Source organism: Schistocerca cancellata, chromosome 11, assembly GCF_023864275.1.
Source record: "Schistocerca cancellata isolate TAMUIC-IGC-003103 chromosome 11, iqSchCanc2.1, whole genome shotgun sequence".
Taxonomy (NCBI): Eukaryota; Metazoa; Arthropoda; class Insecta; order Orthoptera; family Acrididae; genus Schistocerca; species Schistocerca cancellata.
In genome coordinates, this window is record NC_064636.1 from 12,837,408 (window position 1) to 12,857,065 (window position 19,658).

At 38.7% G+C, this 19,658-nt stretch overlaps 1 long non-coding RNA gene across 1 annotated transcript; it reads left to right on the plus strand.

The window, feature by feature from the left end:
- The first annotated feature begins 1,903 nt into the window (after window positions 1-1,903).
- LOC126108689 (uncharacterized) lies at window positions 1,904-2,951 on the plus strand. Its single transcript, XR_007523592.1, has 3 exons — window positions 1,904-2,367; window positions 2,507-2,617; window positions 2,726-2,951. It is a non-coding gene; the product is annotated as an uncharacterized LOC126108689 (long non-coding RNA).
- Window positions 2,952-19,658: the final 16,707 nt, after the last annotated feature.

Consider the following 19,658-nt stretch of genomic DNA (forward strand, 5'->3'; position numbering starts at 1 on the left):
AGAGCGAGGGCTGGAACTGAAGAGGTTAAGGGGGGAGGAGGGTAAACAGCGGTGGCAAGTGGTAGCTGGGAACAGGGGCTACAGAAAGAGGAGAGTGTCTGACAGTTTCCCAATTGGCACAACGGATAGATTTGCCTTGCTGCCACAGTTAAGTAAGGAAGAGGCTCCAGTAGAAGTAGATGTAGTTAGGATGCAACAGAATCTCACTAAGAAAAAAAGAGTACAAAGTAATAGGAAAGTTCTGTTGCTAGGTAGCAGCCATGGAAGAGGTGTGGGCCAGATTTTGCAGGAAAAATTAGGTGACAGGTACCAGGCCACAAACTTTTCAAGCCAAGTGTAAGTCTTAGCCAGGTGGTAGAGGATATAGGTTCCTTGTGCAAGGGATTCACAAAGCAGGATCGTGTGATGATAGTGGGTGGAGTGGGAAACAGTGTCGATAGGGATCAGAGCTACAGTATCGAGTGTGACCTGGTGAAAACAGCCTCGGCAACGACCCGTACCAATGTTGGGCTGGTGCCTGCTTTTGTGCGGCACGATCGGCCCCAGTTGAACCGCTCCGTCAGGAGGGTAAATATGGAGTCGGATCAGTTGCGTAGGGTGGCCACTCTGTCAGACATCGGATCGGTTCCTGTCGAGGCTATCGATAAGGGGGGATTCCTCGAGGCATGGCCTACACCTCAATAGGAAAGGGAAGAGTAAACTGGCAGGGTTGTTTGCAAAATCCATAAGGGGGGACACTAGTACTCATGGATGTACCTCTTTTTTAGACTAATGTGTCAATGAGAAGTTCAGGCAGGCAGGTGCTAAAGAGGTCCAAAACACACAAAATTCTCACAACAGGAACATAAATAATGATGTTACCATATTTAACCAAAATATTGGTAGAGTAAAGAAAAAGACTCGAGTCTGGCTTTTCTCCATAGCAGGCGGCTGCTGCTCTCTCGCGTCACTCCTCTACACTACGTGCAGCTGGCCGAGTTAGAATCACAGTCTTCTGCCTGGCTGGATTTCCAAAGCTGAGCTCAACGAACAGACTGGCGCCGTAGGCGAAAGAAAAAATTGTCATTTCAGTACAGGAGCGAGGGAAGACTAGTACGGACCCAGTTGGTACGAAAGCTGATATTCTTGGCATTTCCGCGGAATTTTGCGTCATAATTCGATAGTTCCACTGGATGAGACGAAATGCGGGAATAATTTTTGAGTGAATCCCCCTGCTTGGGCTGACAGCATCGTGCTGTTTACATATAGTCCACCTAAACCTGGAGAATAGTCGAAGTAAGGATCTAAAATAGTAAGTTTGAAAGTATGCTTGAAATTCGATACAAAAAAATAAACAAGATGCAACAAGGGAAAGACGCAATTTGCGGCTGTGATGGAGATGCGTTGCAAGAAGGATATGTGTGTGTAGCCAAGCCGTGGTCGATAGATCGACCTAGAAAGTTCCTGGCTGTAGTTGAAAATACAGAAAACTACGAGTACATCTCTCCACCAATTCTTAGGCACGAATTAATGTATCCGAGCCCTCCAAAAATTTCACGATAACGCCGTGAGTGCCGCTATAGCAATTACATATGTAACGTTACCATATCTAAAGAGCACCTTACCACAAAAATTGATGGGTATGAAGTATATCATTTACATATAATCAAAAGATGTGGCCACTTATTGCAATTCTGTTAGAAAATTAAAAATAACTAAATGATATACCTGCGATAATATATGTTACTTCCAATATTTTCCTGCTAAACTTGCCAATGCGAAGTAAAATTAGCAGCGCTTGAATACTGCAGTGTTGCTCGGTGTCGCCAACAGATGTCAGCCCAAGACGCTGCTACAGAAGATATGGCTTTCCTTTTAGCATGGCCATCTAGGGACAAGGCCGCTACACTGTCTTTGGAGACGCTCGTGATGTAAGCACTCGGGTCATAACAAACACAAGGCCACATGTGCTGTCGTGGTTGATTCGCCTGTGTAGACGTTATATGATTGTGAATTGAAATGTTAGTGTAATAGTGTTCATAGTAGTTCAACATATAAACGTGCCACGTAGATGCTGTATGCCTACTTTCCACAATTTTCCGCCGTTTTACAATTTAAGTCACCATTTTATCACCTGTTTTTCTTGTTTCTTTTCTTCTTACGTTTTTAACGTCTGTAGGCTGCAGAGCAGCGTACGATGGTGAAGGGGGGGGGGGGGCAATCGAAATGCAGTAAAGGAAAAAAGAAGACTTTATGCCTGCTTGTAGAGGCAATTACACTGCTCGGGAAAGAGTCAGTACATTCCATTTCCCTCGTGATGAAGATGCATGGAGAGAATGGATAAGAGCAGTTCACTGTGATAATTTCATCCCTTCAGATCACTCTGTGGTAAGTAGCAGCTTTAGTAAATAAACCTATGAAATGGTTCTGTTTAGTCTGAGTGTTAATTGTGATTTGTAAACATAACCTGTATACATAGGCCAAACTTTTCTCATATTAACGTAACGTAATCCATTATTTTTAACAGATTTGTGAGCTGCATTTCCATGCACACGAAATAGAAAGAAGTACATCGTCATATGATGCTAAGACTGGAAGATTAATTACACGCCTCTTGATCGTCCACGTTTAAGGAAAGGTTAGTTGGTCGTTTACGGACTTTGAGTTAGGTTATATAATTATTGGATGAATCTCTTACACTCTTGGTTTATATGGTAAGGTACTGAGAATTAATATTTGTTTATAGGTGCAATACCAGCACTATTGCCAGCATGTCCTGATTATTTATCTACACCATAAGAAGGCAATATCTTTCTTTTCGTTGAAGGTATTATGTGATAAAATTAATAGTAGCCATTCGAATGAGTGGACCTGTGTCAATAAGCTGAGTGGTGTGTATTTTCTTTTAATTAGTGAAATGCCATTTTTGAGAGTTCTGTGGTATGTTACAATTAACGCAAGTCTCACTTTCACTGTCCATGTCAATGATTAACAGCTTGGTCAAATAGGGAACATAAAGTTTCTAGTAACCGTAAGTACCAAAACACAGTTAGCTAATATTCTTAATATTGTCGAGTTAAAATTTAGCAACAGAGAAGATCAGGAACCTAATGAGAGTATTGATTTCATAACCACTATTTTGAATAATTTATCTGAAAACTTGCCAGATAAACATGAAATTATAAACTTATGGAAGAACAGATTCCATTGCTAAAATGCAAGAAGAAAATTGCAAGATATTCGTGGGATATTTTAGTTTTGTGGTCATTAGTTCATTCTATTTCTCCTCAGTGTTACAAGTTTTTAAGAAGCAGTGGTATAATAACTATGTCTAACCCTGCTACTCTGCCTAGAATATGTGGTGGATTTGCTAGTAATACTGCTCTTGAACAAGTTCCTGCACATTTTCTGGGATACATAACTAGGACAGTGAGATTTTTAACTGAAGAAGACCGGGCAGTCTCCTCTCGGTGCATGAAATCCATTTAAAGTCACAAAGGGGGAAACATAGTTGGCCAGGCCTACAATAGTAGTGAATTTGCATCTGCAGCCTACGTATTCGTGGTGCGTGGTTTGGATACACAGTACACTGATGTAGCTCATATTCTGCCGGTCAAAGTCTTGCATGCCCCTGCTCTTTTCACCTTCCTTAAAGATATTGTATCGAAGTTAGGAAGCATGGAGTTTGAAGTTGTTGGTATTGTATCTCATAATAATACCATCAATAAGAAAGCTGTATCTTACTCCAGTGACCAACCGAACTTAAAATTAAGTACCGACACTCTTCTCCAGGTGCTGGAAGGAGGCCATTTTATTTTCTAATCGATAGTGTGCGCCCATCAAAATGCATAAGAAACAACTGGCTGAATCAGAAAGAAGAGATTATGGAGCTTCCGGATTTTAATTATGAGCTGGGTGATGGTTTTGCGTCTTTCAACAGCTTGAAATCTCTTCATTTGCTGGAAAAGGCAAATTTATTGACATTTGCAAACAAGCTATGTCTTAAATCACTGTATCCCTGAACCATAGAAGGGCAGAATGTAAAACTTGCTCTCCATATTTTTGACCATACAACAGCTATTGCTCTCAGAGAATTAGGCTCTAAACACAATATTGAATACTGCAACTTTCATTGAGATCATTTGCAAGTGGTGGATGCAGTTAATGTAAAAACATTATTAAAAGGTCAAAGGTTATTAAATAGGATTCAACAGCCAATAACCAGGAATTCTAAGCACATACTGGAGTTCCTACATCAGTTTGCAAATTGGTTAATAAAGGAAAATTCTCGGGGTTTAATTGGTCTTAGCAGACAAACACATTTAGCTCTTGGGCATACCATTCTCACATCTGCCTAGGTATTGGCTCAATGAGAAAAAGAGGCAATACATTCTAACAGGCAAGGTTCAAACTGATGACCTGGAAAGCAGGATTGGTAAATTTTATCAGATGAGTGGTGGTAATTACCATGTGTCAATTAGACAGATTTTTGAGACAGAAAGAAACTGAGGGTATGAAGCTATGTATCATTAATATTAAAGTCCCAAAAATGGGTGGTGTTGTAATTGCCAAGGATGACATTTTTTCTACTGAGACAAATATAAATGACCTCCCAGGAGTGACATATAATGAAGAGTTAAATGTAGTTGTGGAAGATGTTGATATACAGGAATTGGACGAGTATGTGTGGCCTGTACTCCACTACATAAGTGGTTACTGCTCATATGCAGTCATTAAGAAACTTAAATGTGATTATTTATTTTATTTATTTGCCTGTAGACAACTGTTGTGTTGTGTAGGCATCGTCAGATGGTTATACAAATGATTATACATAAGGTCAGTAGTTACATAGTTATACAGATTGTGGTACTAAAGATTACACAAAAGTTAACATATGGTATATGATTATACAAAAGGTCAGTGTGGTTGTATGACATAAATTACAGTTCCTTTGATCACAATCACATTTATAATAATAGAGAATCATATTTTTTCATCATGTAGGAATTCACTTATGCTATAGAATGCTTTCTCTTTCAACCATGTCTCTACTACCATTTTAAATCTATTCTCATGCAATTCCCTCATTCCATGTGATGTATTTTTGTAAAATGTTTTGCCAGCATGTAAAAAATTATTTTGGATTTAACTCAAACGTGTCCAAGGAATGTCTAATAAGTTCCTATGTCTGGTTTCATATGAGCGCACATCTGACCTGCTTTCCTACATGTGGGAATTCTCTTTGGCATGCATAAGTGCTTTAAGTGTGTATAGACTGGGAACTGAAAGAATTTTGTGCTCAATGAAGCACTGTCCGCAAGAAGTTAAATTGCTCACACCAAAAATACATCTAATGGCTTTCTTCTGCCAGAGGAAAACATCTTTTGCCCCAGCAGAGTTTCCCCAAAGAAGTATTCTGTAATGCAGATGAGTATGAAAATAGGCATGGTATACCATAAGTATGCACTCCTTACTGACACAATGCTTCAGTTTCCTAAGGAGATATAGAAATCTTTCCAACCTACTGCACAGCTTTTCTGTGTGAGTATTCCAGCACAATTTGGTATCAAGACAAATGCCTAGCAATTTTACTGAATGTCTGATTTCATTAGGTACATCATTAATATCTCTATTTAACGACAGCCTATTTTCATGGAACAAGTGAGCTGCCATTTCCTTCATAGATTTGTTCATTTGTTTGACAACATTCACATCATTATGTGACATGATAAAAGTTGTGTCATCAGCATACATTACAGATTTATATGGTAATGTGTTGGGCAAGTCATTCACATACACAATGAATAAGAAAGGTCCCAGTCCAGACCCTTGTGGGACTCCATATTTTACCTTGAGTAGGTCAGATTTGTTGTTTGAATTTATATAGATCATTTGGTTTGTGTTTGTCAAATATGATTTCAGCAGTAATAGTTCTGTTTCAGTTATTCCATATTTTTCTAGTTTCTTAATTAAAATGCTATGTGAGGCAGTGTCAAACGCCTTGGTTAAATCAAATAAAATGACAATTAAATGGACACCCTAGCTGCAACATGTCCCCAATGAAGTACATCAACGCCTGTTTGCAGCTAGTGTGTCCATTTAAATATCATTTCATTTCTAGCAAAGCTGCATGGTCATCCACGGTAACTGTTCTTTCGGGATCAGATACTACCGTCATATATAGTTAAATCAAATAAAGTTGTATAGGTATGTTCCCTTTTTTCAAAACCTTGTAATATTGATAAGACAACTTCCTGAACTGCTTTTATTGTTGATAGCCCAGTTCGGAATCCATACTGAGCCTTATTGAGACGGTTGTGACACTCAAAAAAATCGTTTAATTGGACTTTCAATAATTTTAGATAATATCGGTACTATTGCTATAGGTCTGTAATTTTGGTGTGAATTTCTGTCTCCCTTTTTGTATATGGGCAATACAATTGTCAGTTTAAGGCAGTCTGGAAATGTTCCCTCTGTAAACATCCTATTGATTAAGTAAGACAGTGGTATGCATATAGTGTCTTGTTTTCTTTATGGTAATATTAGAAAAACCATGGATGTCCTCAGTTCTGGAGTTGCTTAGTGATCTGACTACATCCAGCATATCCTTAAGATAAATTGTTCTCCATTCAAATTTTGGCAAGTTGCCTGTTAACTCTGTTTCCTGCAATTTGGGAAGTCTGTTCTCACTATCATCTAAATTACTTTCATCTGTCATAGCTAATTCTCCAGAATTTATGAAACTATTATTTAGTTCAACTGCACTTAGAGGAACAGGTAAATTTTCTGCAGTTAGCCCTGTTTCTGCTTCAACTATTTTCCATGCTGCTTTATATTTGTTGCTGGACTGATAACTATAGTTATCATTAGCTTTTTTCTTTGCAGAAATGATTTCTTTTCTGTACAGCTTTTTTGAATTGGCATATCAATTGCCACATCATATTCCCCAATCTGTAATGTGCTATTGCAACTCATCAAGACACTTCAGTAGTACAACAAATGCTGCAGTAAAATGGTTCTCCTCTAACAAACTTCTGTCTAATCCTGACAAGAACCAGCATTTTCTGTCAGAACTATCTAAAGATATAGGAAATTGAACAGTTAAACTTTTAGGAGTCCATATTGACTCCAAGTTGACCTGGGAAGAACACATTAGTCACATCTGCAAAAAATTATCAAAGGTATCACATCTATAATGGGAACTGAGAGATTTATGTACTATAGAATATTTAAGATTGACCTATTTTGCACTGCTCCAGTCCCACATTTCTCATGGACTGCTGGTGCGGGGCCACTCTACACATTAAGCCATCTATTGACGATACAAAGAAAATCTTGGTACTAAATGCTTTTCATTTCTTGACTGTGAAAATGATATAAGCTTACTGAATTTATAATTCGATGAAATGTAAACACTTCAGATGGCTGGCTGGCAGATATCTGGTGCAACTCAAGTAATTGTCTTTTCTTCCTCATTTTCCCGAAATTTTTGACAAGAATAGGATATGAATCTAAGGTCCAGTCAGCATAGTAAGTGAATAAACAGTATATGCTTTTATAGATATCAAATTTTTACTACTCAAAGATACACAGACGGTCCTTTGCAAATGTCAGATCAACAGTGAACAGTGCGAACCTCAACCCCACCTGTTATATATGTTTTCAAACAGTTGTTTGATAGTATTGCTCTATTTAGATATTACAATTAAAAATGATCAAAAGTCAATTTTCCCTCTTATTATTTTCAGACATTCAGTTTTGGGTTACAGCAAAACAGAGCAATGTGCTACAATGCAGTTTTAGTATATGCTAATTACAAGACAATGTAACAGTTTCAGATGCTTCTACTATTTTATCGATTTTTATGTGTTTGATGTGTTACTGTTTCATAATCATTTAGATATTATATCATCTAGAGTGAAAGATTACTGTTCCTAACATAATAATTATTTTGTAAATTGGAATCTTGCCACAAATGAGCAGAGAGTTGTGGTATCAATCTGCGTGATACCCTTTCTAATGTTTTCTCTTACACATCAACACTTTCAAATATTATTGTGTGTCACCAGGCTATTCACGAAATGGAGAACTGGTAATGAGAATAAATATAAAGGTAAAAAATAAGGTTTCCTGAGCGTAAGCGAATACTGAAGATACATAGTAAACTGTACTGCCTACACAGTTACCTGGTAATCAGCATCTTACTGCCACATGTATTCTGTGAATAAAAATATATTTTATACATCCAAGACTTGTAATTTTGGACTATATGATTTCTCACTCACACAGTTTCTTTTCTCGCACTGTAGAAGCTAATTGTCTCCTCTATCATATCATATGTCATTTATTGTTAATCCTTGAAAAATTGCACACAAACTGGATGACTCTTTCTGTCAACCAGAGCACTTGCGTAAAATAACATGCGTATGTGATTAACGACACAGTGTGAAACATCGGGTAGACAACACACAACGAAACACGTAAAGATTAACCGAAACTTTAGAACCAGCTACAATAATGTATGGGAAAAGTAAAATTTCATATCTTCTGACCCAGTAATTTTGATGTGTTTCTTTGTACACAGTTCCATAGTTTTTAACTAATCCTGGTCGCGCCAGTGTCCTATATGTGGTCTCCTTTACAGATGAACCATACTTTCTTACTGATTAAAAGAAAGCATTTAAATTACAAATATTTACACACAATTCAGCAGAAAAAATTATATAACAGTATCAGGTGCCATGCATCCTGCATTTTTGGTGTTACAACCGGAGTGCCTAATAAGGAAATCACCGCATTAACAATTAACGCAACTGCTGACAGTGGATGAAGTACACTGATCAGCAGATTACTGCAGACTGAGATGGTCACTCCTTTGGAACAAAAAGGTAGACACACCTGGAGCTGAGAACGAGACTGGTCGTATGTGGGTGCCAAGTTATTTTGAGCTAGATGTAACGTAGTGATGTCTAGAGTAGCACGATGTCTATGTTTGTGCCCTATTTAGTGCACTTTTTGTTACAAAAACGAACTGCAAGGTAAATTCAGAAAGCACATACAGGATAAAAGACATGTACCTCATATATTGTACGTAACTACAAAAAATGCAGTGGGCGAATGGTATACTACCTTTTAACCACATACAATAAATAATTCTACTTTGTTTCATGATAAATAGTTGAGAACATCTAACTGGTATTATTACACGAGTTTAATATGTCACTTTTTGTTTACATTTTATGCTTAATATAAGAATTTAAGTATTATATTATTTTGCTGTCTTGTCATATTTACTGTTACCACTATAAATGCATAGACAAATCCACGAAAAAGTAAAGAATCACATTTTTTTTCATAGGAAAGTATTACAAATGTACAAATTATATTAGTAATAAATTGCAAAACAAACAAATGTAGAGAATTTGGATTATCACAAAGAAGTCATTGTACGAGAGTTTGCCAGAACAAGAAACGAACAGCGATTATTTTATGGGTGGTTCTGAGCAAATCACTTTGCTGGGAGTGTCTGGATTCAATGCAATCAAGCAACTAGCTTCTGTTGAATGTACACAATGTGAGGACAATGATGTGCCATTGGCTACGAATCCACCTTTACCCCTTTGTGGTCATGACTCATTATTATTCTTTTATATAAATGTCAGGTCATATTCGTAATCCTAGTATTCTGTCAGGCATAGGCAAGAAAACTGCATTACGTGTTAATAAACTCTGGCTTAGTGAAGATCAGCTGCAACTGCCATGTATCACAGCGGATGGACCTCTGATACATGTCAGTCATGGCATACTGTGGCAGATGAAGCTGGCTCCCTCTGCCTGCTCCAATTACACCCCAACTACTACCAATAATTTTTTTCTGTCTTTTTCTGTCTATGGACATCTTTTGGTTCTGATTTTCAGTGATATCCATATGAGAGGTAGGCATAAATCTGCCCATTTGTTATTTAGGTCAGATATCATTGTTACAATTGTAGCCTAAGGATCTGACAGCAAAAATACAATTACTTTTGTTTCAAACCATGTTAATTAAAAGTTATGTCTGATTAAAAATTTTACTGTAGCAAATAGCAGAGAAATATATTTTGAGCTACTTTTGGTAAGGATGCGCAAACTGGCTTACTTCATTAACTGACTGAGCCATTAGGTATAAATTTTGCACAATCTACCACGACGCTCAGTATTTTGCTTGTACCCACAAACGGATCAGTGCCACTGCAGATGCATAAAACGATTCCTTATACTTTTCCAAAGTCCTAGATCACTACACTTTTTACAAACCAAATTAATATTGACAGTTATAAGCAAATTTTTTTTCCAACAATGAAACGTTGAAAGCAATATGTGAAAAAACGAAACCAAAATTGTGGTGGGGCATATATTTTTTAGCAAACACCATCCTGTACTCATTAAGATTTTCAGCTTTATGACTTCAGACTGATGTGCTACCAAAGAGGCTCCACCGAGGAGAAAACATAAATCAGGTTGGTGGGCTTACTGTACTTGTGCAATAGAGTGTCCTTACTGTGGGTGATACAAGCATAGAAAATGCAATGGAGGCAGCTGCACCATTACGGCCCATGTTAAAAATCGTAACTATATTTTTGTACTGTATGCCAGACACTAATATTGAAGCATTTGCTCAGTCCTTGAAGAAAATTGACCTTTATTTTTATTTATTTTTTATTTTTTTGCAAAATGATCTAAGGACAGAATATGTATTCATGGAGATATAAATACTGACCTAAGACTAAGGGAACCACACAATTTAGTTTTGTTAAAATCCTATGACTGGATGACTTGTACTGCATTAATGATACTTCATAACAATTTTTCTGTCATCATCAGTGTTCATTAGTGATACTTCGGAGAATGACAGCAACTTGACAACCTCTCATCATATGTCATGAAATGAAAAATATCTCGCCGCCGCCCCCCCCCCCCCCCAACTAAGGTATTCAACTGCTTACCCAACTTACGCGACATCCTACCCTGCCCCTATTCCGAATCAATTGCCCCATGGGGCTTATCCTGCAATAGATGCAAAACCTGATCCATACCACAACACACTCCAGTCCTGTCCCGGGCATCTCCCATCCCATAAAAGCAAGGGACAAATGTGAAAGCAGCCGTGTGCTCTAGCAAGTTACCTGCAACCACTTCCTGGCATTCTACACGGTCACGACCACTAACAAGTTGTGTGTCCGCACGAATGGCCGCCGCCAAACTGGCCGAGAGACAGCTGGACCACCCAGCTGCTCAGCATGCCACCCAACAGGATATGCTTGAATTTTCTAGATTCGCCAATGACTCTAAAACATTGGTCTTCACATTTCACAAGTGGAATTTCAATATGTTTACACAAACAATTTTTGTCGGTTCTACATGAGTACATAAAATCCACAAATTTGTTTTTCAGTGTAAATATTGATCACTCATAGTGGTATCATGATTTAATGTGTTGTTTACTGCAATAGGTGTGCAATTGTTGCCATTTGAAGTATTGTAAGATTCAGTTTTTGTGTTCTGCTATCTCTCAATTGTAAAATCCCAGTTCTTTTATTTTGAACTATGCCATAAGGTACTAAGAAGTTCTAAATTCATGTTCCTTATTCACTACATGTATGTTGTAATTTTACTTAAAACAAATTTCAATTACTGCTCTTAAAATATTTTGGCAGGCTGTTGTACCACTTGTGTATATTCATAAATGTTTCTTAGTATGAAGTAATGGTATTGTGCTCATGCATCTAATTACACATCTTATCCTTAATGGTGTACAGGAAATAAAAAGTAACTGTGAAAATAAATATCTTTTATTATGTTTTCTTGTATCTTGTCCTGAAATGAGGTCCTTCCTAAACAAGCTTACAACTACTTAGCCAAGAGTTCTTTTTTGTAGCTCTTTGTGTTAGGTAATTATAATAAAATATTGATGCTGGATTGTAACTTCACGAATGTAGATCTGATGTAAGTGTTTGTGCACTCTTTTACAACAGTGTTTTGTTACTGTGTGTACTAACCCAAAGAAATATTATTCTATGAACACCATACCACTTTGTCAAAAGGAGGGAACTATGTTTGATCCAAGAGCTATCTATCATACTACTATTGACAGTGCCATAATGTTACTATAATACCAGACACACTAATTTGCCACAGATGGTAAAACATAAAATAATGTTCTTGGGTATTGGCCACGGCCTATCCCTGGCAACCACCCCAGAAAATAAAGGGCGGTGGCAGAAAAAGTTTGGTTGTGCAATCCTGTAGACGTTTTGTTGTGGTGCTGAGTTTGCGACGTGTCTCTGAAAACAAATCAAAGGTATATTGAATGAATTATTGAATAGTTTCTGATAGAACATGGCAGTAATGGAAAGGACAAACATAAGCAGAATAACATCATTCTGTCAAATCAGAAAAGAATTAAGTCTACACTGATTAGTAACACGATTTCTGTATGTAGAGTACACCACTCTGTCGCCAGTGAGGTGCAAATCAATCTCAAATGAAGTACCTAGGAGTAAGAACTCCTGCATTCGATCAAATACCAAGTTATCAAGTAGTGCTGCTCACAACGATAACAATAAAAGTAATCTGAATACATGTTTGCTCTGTTTGTGTTGCACGTGCAGCTCTTGTTCGTTCCAAGTATGTGGAATGATGTATACAACCAGCAACCGTTCACCACCACAGGTGACTGCCAGCCACGAAATAGTTTTAATCGAAATTTAGAAGAAAACATAATAATCCTTTATCACTAAATCGCCAAAGGCTCATGAAAGCGTCCAACAATAGCCACAAAAGTTTTGTATTGTTTTCCCACTAATATAATCTGACAGGTGCCAAAAAATTTAAAAACCTTTAGTATCTGTCCATTATATGTGTGGGGCATGGTAACTGTCGTGGATCAATCTCTCTAGAAATTACAGTTACCAGCCACCTTTTCTATTTTTCAATCTTTGTTTACCGTGACCAGTTTTGAATCTTTATAATCACATGGTACATATTTGTTGCATGTTTGCAGCATTGTTGGAGTTGCCCAGCTGTGGCCAGATGTGAACCGCACATACTACTCACCACATTACATGCGTACATGTTTCGTTTTCTTGCCATAGCTACATGAGCCACAACAATGCTGCAAATATGCAATAAATATGTACCACCTGATGCTAAATCGCTTGTCGGTTCAAAACCAGACACGGTAAACAGGGGGGTACATGGAAGATGCCTCAGTGAAGATCACAACATGAAGAAGATACGACACACAATGTCGTCGTCAGCGCTCGGGCGTACCCTGGGCAATGCTGGGAGAAATTCCAGTGGCAGATCCTTAGACCACCAGAACATTACACATTAAGGAAAAATAATAAATATAAACTGAATAATAAAACTAAAGGCTACTGGCTGCTGGAAACCATTACACAACATTAAATCTGAACTGAAATTCCTTCTTCTGGCAACATCTGCCCTGAAGATAGATATTTAACAAAAATCTTGTGGCACAAAACACTACAATGATTACTTGTGCTATTGAGAAGTAGATGTAAATGTTACATGAGCAGTGACAGATCAATATGTTCATTATTATTACTTTTCAGCCAGTAATCTGTAAGTAGCTAGTATGTAGCCATAAACACAAAGAAAATTAATATTAAATCTCCGACCATAAGAAACACATATCACTGATTGTTCCAAACATAAAAGTTAATCCATCAGCTATAATATGTAAATTCAAAGTGTCTCACCAGTAAACCAGCACAAATTCTTCCAATAGCAGCCTGAAACATTCAATTCATGTCAACCAATTCACTAACCAACATCCAACTCAAGAGAGGGCCACCAAATGCTACAGCACACCATCTACAAACACAGAGACAAAAACATCAAACCCCACCATGACATCACACACCACATCACAGTTATGTCACGGGCCTAAGCAGATGGGTGTAGCATCAGACCCGACCGAGTGCGAATAACCTTACGTTATCCCCACATAGTAAATGGTGACAATGACTGCCAATTGGCAAGAAAACAGGAACAAATTATCTAACATGAAGCTTAAATGCTGTTGGAACTTTTGTTCAGAGTGTGAGTCTTTTGGTACAATCCAAGAATATCAGTACTGGCTGCTTTGCACTTGGAAATCTTTCTCACTGTACTGGCCCACAAACAGGACTCACAGCATAATTTTATTCAATCTGTCCTGCAGCATTTTCTCTTTATGTGCCACAGCTAGGATATAAAATTGTACATTATAACACTGAAATTGTTATACTTACACCCTAAACCATTTACTCCCTAATCGTAATTGTGATTAATAATAAGGGGTGCATTTAGTACACACTGATTTGATTGACGAATTTTCATAATGTCAGTCGAGACATTCGCATGAAGACTTACCTGCTATTTCTTCACAGTATCTCCAGTTCTGCCGCATGTCTCCTTCTGCTGTTGGCGAGTTTCATCGTTAAATACTTTGTAAATGAAGTTCAAGAACTGGCTTAACAAGTCAGAATGTTTAAATGAGAGTTAACTTTCAAGAAGCCTTGCACACTCTTTAAAGCAGTACTATACAGTTAATCTACAGTTCATGACCAATAAATTGTGGTCAGTGTCCACATCTCCCCCTGGAAATGTCTTACAATTTAAGACCTGGTTCCTAAATCTCTGTATTACCATTATATAATCTATCTGATACCTTTTAGTATCTCCAGGATTCTTCCAGGTATACAACCTTCTTTCATGATTCTTGAACCAAGAGGTAAAAAGACGAGGCCCATGAACCATGGACCTTGCCGTTGGTGGGGAGGCTTGTGTGCCTCAGGGATACAGATGGCCGTACCGTAGGTGCAACCACAACGGAAGGGTATCTGTTGAGAGGCCAGACAAACATGTGGTTCCTGAAGAGGGGCAGCAGCCTTTTCAGTAGTTGCGGGGGCAACAGTCTGGATGATTGACTGATCTGGCCTTGTAACACTAACCAAAACGGCCTTGCTGTGCTGGTACTGCGAACGGCTGAAAGCAGGGGGAAACTACAGCTGTATTTCTTCCCGAGGACATGCAGCTCTACTGTATGATTAAATGATGATGGCGTCCTCTTGGGTAAAATATTCCGGAGGTAAAATAGTCCCCCATTCGGAACTCCAGGCGGGGACTACTCAAGAGGACGTCGTTATCAGGAGAAAGAAAACTGGCGTTCTACGGATCGGAGCATGGAATGTCAGATCCCTTAATCGGGCAGGTAGGTTAGAAAATTTAAAAAGGGAAATGGATAGGTTAAAGTTAGATACAGTGGGAATTAGTGAAGTTCGGTGGCAGGAGGAACAAGACTTTTGGTCTGGTGATTACAGGGTTATAAATACAAAATCAAATATGGGTAATGCAGGAGTAGGTTTAATAATGAATAAAAAAAAATAGGAGTGCGGGTTAGCTACTACAAACAGCATAGTGAACGCATTATTGTGGCCAAGATAGACACAAAGCCCATGCCTACTACAGTAGTACAGGTTTATATACCAACTAGCTCTGCAGATGATGAAGAAATAGATGAAATGTATGACGAGATAAAATAAATTATTCAGGTAGTGAAGGGAGACGAAAATTTAATAGTCATGGGTGACTGAAATTCGTTGGTAGGAAAAGGGAGAGAAGGAAACATAGTAGGTCAATATGGATTGGGGGGAAGAAATGAAAGAGGAAGCCGGCTTGTAGAATTTTGCAGAGAGCATAATTTAATCATAGCTAACACTTGGTTCAAGAATCATAAAAGAAGGTTGTATACATGGAAGAATCCCAGAGATACTAAAAGGTATCGGATAGATTATATAATGGTAAGACAGAGATTTAGGAACCAGGTCTTAAATTGTAAGACATTTCCAGGGGCAGATGTGGACTCTGACCACAATTTATTGGTCATGAACTGTAGATTAAAACTGAAGAAACTGCAAAAAGGTGGGAATTTAAGGAGATGGGACCTAGATAAACTGACTAAACCAGAGGTTGTACAGAGTTTCAGGGAGAGCATAATGGAACAATTGACAGGAGTGGGGGAAAGAAATACAGTAGAAGAAGAATGGGTAGCTCTGAGGGATGAAGTAGTGAAAGCAGCAGACGATCAAGTAGGTAAAAAGACGAGGGCTAATAGAAATCCTTGGGTAACAGACGAAATATTGAATTTAATTGATAAAAGGAGTAAATATAAAAATTCAGTAAATGAAGCAGGCAAAAAGGAATACAAAAGTCTCAAAAATGAGATCGACAGGAAGTGCAAAATGGCTAAGCAGGGATGGCTAGAGGACAAATTTAAGGATGTAGAGGCTTGTCTCACTAGGGGTAAGATAGATACTGCCTACAGGAAAATTAAAGAGACCTTTGGAGAGAAGAGAACCACTTGTATGAATATCAAGAGCTCAGATGGCAACCCAGTTCTAAGCAAAGAAGGGAAGGCAGAAAGGTGGAAGGAGTATATAGAGGGTTTATACAAGGGCGATGTACTTGAGGACAATATTATGGAAATGGAAGAGGATGTAGATGAAGACGAAATGGGAGATAAGATACTGCGTGAAGAGTTTGACAGAGCACTGAAAGACCTGAGTCGAAACAAGGCCCCGGGAGTAGACAACATTCCATTAGAACTACTGATGGCCTTGGGAGAGCCAGTCATGACAAAACTCTACCATCTGGTGAGCAAGATGTATGAGACAGGCGAAATACCCTCAGACTTCAAGAAGAATATAATAATTCCAATCCCAAAGAAAGCAGGTGTTGACAGATGTGAAAATTACCGAACTATCAGTTTAATAAGTCACAGCTGCAAAATACTAACGCGAATTCTTTACAGACGAATGGAAAAACTGGTAGAAGCGGACCTCGGGGAAGATCAGTTTGGATTCCGTAGATATGTTTGAACACGTGACGCCATACTTACCCTACGAGTTATCTTAGAAGACAGATTAAGAAAAGGCAAACCTACGTTTCTAGCATTTGTAGACTTAGAGAAAGGTTTTGACAATGTTAACTAGAATATTCTCTTTCAAATTCTGAAGGTGGCAGGGGTAAAATACAGGGAGTGAAAGGCTATTTACAATTTGTACAGAAACCAGATGGCAGTTATAAGAGTTGAGGGGTATGAAAGGGAAGCAGTGGTTGGGAAAGGAGTGAGACAGGGTTGTAGCCTCTCCCCGATGTTATTCAATCTGTATATTGAGCAAGCAGTAAAGGAAACAAAAGAAAAATTCGGAGTAGGTATTAAAATTCATGGAGAAGAAGTAAAAACTTTGAGGTTCGCCGATGACATTGTAATTCTGTCAGAGACAGCAAAGGACTTGGAAGAGCAGTTGAACGGAATGGACAGTGTCTTGAAAGGAGGGTATAAGATGAACATCAACAAAAGCAAAACGAGGAAAATGGAATGTAGTCAAATTAAATCGGGTGATGCTGAGGGAATTAGATTAGGAAATGAGACACTTAAAGCAGTAAAGGAGTTTTGCTATTTGGGGAGTAAAATAACTGATGATGGTCGAAGTAAAGAGGATATAAAATGTAGACTGGCAATGGCAAGGAAATCGTTTCTGAAGAAGAGAAATTTGTTAACATCGAGTATAGATGTAAGTGTCAGGAAGTCGTTTCTGAAAGTATTTGTATGGAGTGTAGCCATGTATGGAAGTGAAACATGGACGATAACTAGTTTGGACAAGAAGAGAATAGAAGCTTTCGAAATGTGGTGCTACAGAAGAATGCTGAAGATAAGGTGGGTAGATCACGTAACTAATGAGGAGGTATTGAATAGGATTTGGGAGAAGAGAAGTTTGTGGCACAACTTGACTAGAAGAAGGGATCGGTTGGTAGGACATGTTTTGAGGCATCAAGGGATCACAAATTTAGCATTGGAGGGCAGTGTGGAGGGTAAAAATCGTAGAGGGAGACCAAGAGATGAATACACTAAGCAGATTATTTTTTGGGGTAATTCTTCTGATTCAAAAAGGGTATTTTTGGCTCAAAAACGGGCTGTTCGAGCTATGTATGGTGTAAGTTCTAAAACCTCTTGTCCACCCCTTTCAATAGTCTTGGAATTTTGACATTGCCCTCACAGTATGTATTTTCTTTAATGTCGTTTGTTGTTAGCAATATTAGCTTATTCCCAAGAGTTAGCAGCTTTCACTCAGTTAATACTAGGCAGAAATCAAATCTGCATGTGGGATGCACTTCCTTGACTCTTGTGCAGAAAGGAGTGCAGTATTCTGCTGCATCCATTTTTAATAAGCTACCACAAGAACTCAAAAATCTTAGCAGTAGCCCAAACACTTTTAAGTCTAAACTGAAGAGTTTCCTCATGGCCCACTCCTATTCTGTCGAGGAGCTCCTGGAAGAGCTAAAAAATTAAGCAAATTCCAGTGTTACATTCTTGATTTTCTTTATTTAAACTAACGACTTGTCGCCTGAATATGTTTCTTATATTTCATTTCATCTGTTTCTACAATCGTGTTATAATTTCATGTATTGATTCGTTCCATGACCCTGGAGACTTCTCCTAAATGTGGTCCCACGGAACAATAAATAAAATAAGGATGTAGGTTGCAGTAGGTACTGGGAGATGAAGAAGCTTGCACAGGATAGAGTAGCATGGAGAGCTGCATCAAACCAGTCTCAGGACTAAAGACCACAACAACAACAACAACAACAACATTTAAACGATTTGACTGTGTCAAGCAGGACGCTATTAATTCTGTTTCCGAGTATTACGTGTTTCTTCTTCCTATTCATCGCCTACTCTAATGCTCAGGGTACGCTAGTATTTTGCTTTGTGCTCACTTTAACAAAGACTTTTTTTTTTTAATTCTTACTGTGTAGTACTGTTATGTAGCAATACCCGTCAGGTTGATGTCTATGCAACGCTACAAAAATCTAGTAAGAAGGAATACGAAATTCTAGCAATAATTGAAAATGTAATAAAGCAGTTGCCTATGTATACCAAAACTAAGGATAATAAGTTATTTATGACAGTTTGGGGGGAGGGGGCTAGACCTCGGCGTATGGAGTACTTTTAGTATCTTCGAATATAAACGGCGTCTTATAAGTAGCCATAAAGGATTCCATTTTTTTTTTTTTACTTTATTGTCATTTTAATGCCTATACAATAAGCAGGCTGGCAGCAGCACACTACGCTGCTCTTCAGCCAAATGAGACAGAAGCACAAAAACCAGGAGAAAAAACAGAAAAGTCACAAAATGGTGGGCGATAAAATAGGAGACACAGAGAGACAAACACGGAGCCGTTCACACTTGACGATAAACCACACTGCAAACTGTTGAGACGACGCACAGACACTGAAGAAGACGATGGCACTGGTGAACAACGGAGCGTGACGGGAAACACTGAACACGAAACACGACGGCACACACAAGACACTGATGGCGGCGATCTCCGGCGCGTGAAAGTCCACGTAGCGTGTGCGAGTCCGGGGACCTGCCAAGAGTGGAACAGGGGGGAGGTGGGGGGAGAGGGGAGAATAGGATGCCAACGGCGGGGGAGACGGGGGCAAGAGGGAGAGGGACAGGGGAGGGGGGGCCCGGGGGAGAAGGGGAGAGAAAAGGAGGAGGGAGGGAAAAAGGGAGAGAAGGGAGGGAGGGTGCCCGGAGGAGCAAGCACGGGAGGAGGGCGGG